Source organism: Rhinopithecus bieti, unplaced genomic scaffold (genome assembly GCF_001698545.2).
Source record: "Rhinopithecus bieti isolate Rb0 unplaced genomic scaffold, ASM169854v2 scaffold_9981, whole genome shotgun sequence".
NCBI lineage: Eukaryota > Metazoa > Chordata > Mammalia > Primates > Cercopithecidae > Rhinopithecus > Rhinopithecus bieti.
In genome coordinates this window covers 5,705,970-5,709,773 of record NW_016806838.1, presented here as the reverse complement: position 1 = coordinate 5,709,773, position 3,804 = coordinate 5,705,970, and positions in this window count along the sequence as shown.

Sequence of the window (3,804 nt, the reverse complement as noted above, 5' to 3'; positions counted from 1 at the left end):
GGGGTTTCACCATGTTAGCCAGGATGGTCTCTATCTCCTGACCTCGTGATCCGCCCGTCTCGGCCTCCCAAAGTGCTGGGATTACAAGCATAAGCCACCGCTTTCATTTTCCAAAAATAAAACTTTCAAGTCAATAATATAGGCTTGTATCCCAGTCTAAGTCAAACATAGAAAAAGAAAAGCAAAATAAACCTAGAGCAAGCAGAAAGAAGAAAATAATAAAGATAAAACAGAAATCAATGAAATTGAAAATAGGAAAATAATACAGAAAATAAATGAAATGAGAAGCTGGTTCTTTAAAAAGATGATAAAATTGACAAGCCTCTCACAGTAAAAAAGAGAAAATATACAACTTCTTAATATCAGGAACAAAGGCAGGGATATCATGACAGTCCCTACAGACATCAAAAGGATAATAAGGGAATACTATGAACAACCTAACCCTAAATTTGAAAATTTAGAGAAAATACACTAATCCCTCAAAAAGCATAATCAACTACAACTCACCCAATATGAAATAGATACTTTGAATACTCCTATAACTACTTGAAAATTAAATATGTTATTAAAAGAAATCTCCAGGCCCTGGTGGTTGTACTTGAAAATTGTACCAAACTTTTAAAAAAGAATTAAAAACAGGCCAGGTGCAGTGGCTCGTGCCTGTAATACCAACACCTTGGGAGGCCAAGGCAGGAGGATCCCTTGAGACCAGGAGTTTGAGACCAGCCTGGGCAACATGGCGAAACCCTGTTTCTACAAAAATTACAAAAATTAGCCAAGCATGGTGGCGCGTACCTGTAGTCCCAGTACTCAGAAAGCTGACGTAGGAAGATCGCTTGAGCCTGGGAAGTCAAGTCTGCAGTTAGCCATGATTGCTCCATTGCACTCCAGCCTGGGTGACAGAGCGAGACCCTGTCTCAAAGCAAAAAATAAATAAATAAATAAATAAATAAATAAATAAATAAATAAAACACCAATTCTACACAGTCTTTTCCAGAAAATAGAAGAATAAAGTCAGCAGTGCCTTGATACCAAGACCAAAGACAGTATAACAAAAGAAAACTACAGACTGATATTCCTAAATATGGATGCAAGCACTCTTAATTGAATATTAACAAAAATAATTCGACAATACATATAAATAGTTATATACTATGACCAAGTACAGTTAATTCTGGATTCAAAGCTGATTCAATATTTGAAAAGCTACCAGTGTAATCCACCATATTAACAGACTAAAGAAGAAAAATCGCATGATCATATCCATTGGTACAGAAAAAAGCATTTGACAAATTCAATACCCATTTATGATACCCTCAGAAAACTAGAAATAAAGGGGAATTTCCTCAACTTGACATAGAACATCCATAAAAAAAAAAAAACCTATAACTAACATACTTAGTGAAAAACTGAATGTTTCTCACTAAGATCAGGAACAAGGCAGGGCTGACCATTCTTTCTTTTTAGATGGAGTCTCACACTGTTGCCCAGACTGGAGTGTGGTGGTGCCATCCCAGCTCACTGCAACCTCTGTGTCCTGGGTTCAAGCAATTCTCCTGCCTCAGCCTCCCAAGTAGCTGGGATTATGGGCACCTGCCACCACACCTAGCTAATTTTTGTATTTTTAGTACAGACGGGGTTTCACCATGTTGGCCAGGCTGGTCTTGAACTCTTGGCCTCAAGTGATCTGCCCGCCTCAGCCTCCCACAGTGCTGGGATTACAGGCATGACCCACCATACCTGGCCAACGTTGGTCATTCTTATCACTATTATTCAACCATAACACTGGAAGTTCTAGCCAGTGCAATTAAGCAAGAAAAGGAAATAAAAGGCATACACATCAGAAAAGAAGAAATTAAATGTCCCTATTTGCAGGCGACATGACGTTTGATGTAAAAAATCTCAAGGAACCTACAAAACAAGACCTTCTAAAACTAATAAGTGTGTTCGGCAAGGCCGTAGACTATAAGATGAGCATTCAAAAATCAATTCTATTTCTACATACTAGCAATAAGCACTTGAAACCAAAATTTAAAATACAATCCTATTTACAATCACTCACAAAAGATGAACTACTTAGGTATAAATCTGACAAAACATATATAGCATGTGAAAATTACAGAATGCTAATGAAAGAAAGAAGATTTAAATAAATGGAGTGCTCATGGATTGGAAGACAACATAGTAAAGATGTCAGTTCTCCCCAAATTGATACACAGGTTTGATGCAATTTCCTTTTTTTTTTTTTTTTTTTTTTGAGATGGAGTCTCACTCTGTGGCCCAGGCTGGAGTGCAGTGGCATGATCGTGACTCATCGCAACCTCCACCTCCCGGATTCAAGTGATTCTCCTGCCTCAGCCTTCTGAGTAGCTGGGACTACAGGCACGCACCACCATGCCCGAGTAATTTTTTTGTATTTTTAGTAGAGACAGGGTTTCATCTCATTGGTCAGGCTGGTCTTGAACTCCTGACCTCAAGTGATCCACCCGCCTCAGCTCCCAAAGTGCTGGGATTACAGGCGTGAGCCACTGTGCCTGGCCAGGTTTGATGAAATTCCTATCAAATCCCTGCAAGATTTGTTTGCAGACGTAGACAAGATTATTCTTTAACTTACATGAAAAGGAAAAGGAAAAAGATCAAATAAAAGATAAAACAATTCTGAAGAAGGAGAATTAGAGTGAGAGGTATCAATCTACCCAGTTTCAAGACCTATAACACATAGCAGCAGGAATCAAAGCTGGGTGGTATTGATGTAGGGAAATGGAACAGAGTAGAGAACCCAGAAATAGACCCACACAAGTGTGGCCAACTCATTTTTGGCAAACATGCAAAAGCAATTCAATGGAGGAAGGATAACCTTTTCAACAATGTTGGAGCAATTGGATATCCATAAGAAAAAAAATATATGATTTAAACCTCACACCTTATATAAAATTAACTCAAAATGGAATATAGATTTAAATGTAAAACATAAAACTATTAAAGGTTAGAAGGTAACATAGGAGAAAATCTTTGGGTCCTAGTGCTTAGTGACAAGCTCTTAGACACAACACCAAAGGCAGATCCATCAAAGGAAAAAAATCAATAAATTGGACTTAATCAAAATTTAAAACTTTTACTCTGCAAAAGTCCCTATTAAGAGGATGAAAGGAGGAGCTATAGACTGGGAGAAAATATTTGCACAATGCACATCTTACAAAGGACCCATCTTCCCTACATATAAAGGACTCTCAAAACCCAACAGTGAAGAAAAAAAAAATAATCCAGTTAAACAATAGGCAAAAGACATGAAAAGACATTTCACCAATGGCAAATAAGTACATGGAAAGATATTCCATACTACTAGCCATTAGGGAAATGCAAAGTAGGACCATGATGAGATATCAGTACATATCTGTCAGAATGGCTAAAATAAAAAATAGTGATGAGACCAAATGCTGGTGGCGTTGAAGAGCAACTGGATCACTCACACACTATGTGAGAGTACATAGTAAGCCACTCTGGAAAATAGCTTAAGAATTTATTTTTAGGCCGGGTGCGGTGGCTCAAGCCTGTAATCCCAACACTTTGGGAGGCCGAGACGGGCAGATCACGAGGTCAGGAGATTGAGACCATCCTGGCTAACACGGTGAAACCCCGCCTCTTCTAAAAATACAAAAAACTAGCCGGGCGAGGTGGCGGGCGCCTGTAGTCCCAGCTGCTCGGGAGGCTGAGGCAGGAGAATGGCGTGAACCCAGGAGGCGGAGCTTGCAGTGAGCTGAGATCCAGCCACTGCACTCCAGCCTGGGCGACAGAGCGAGACTC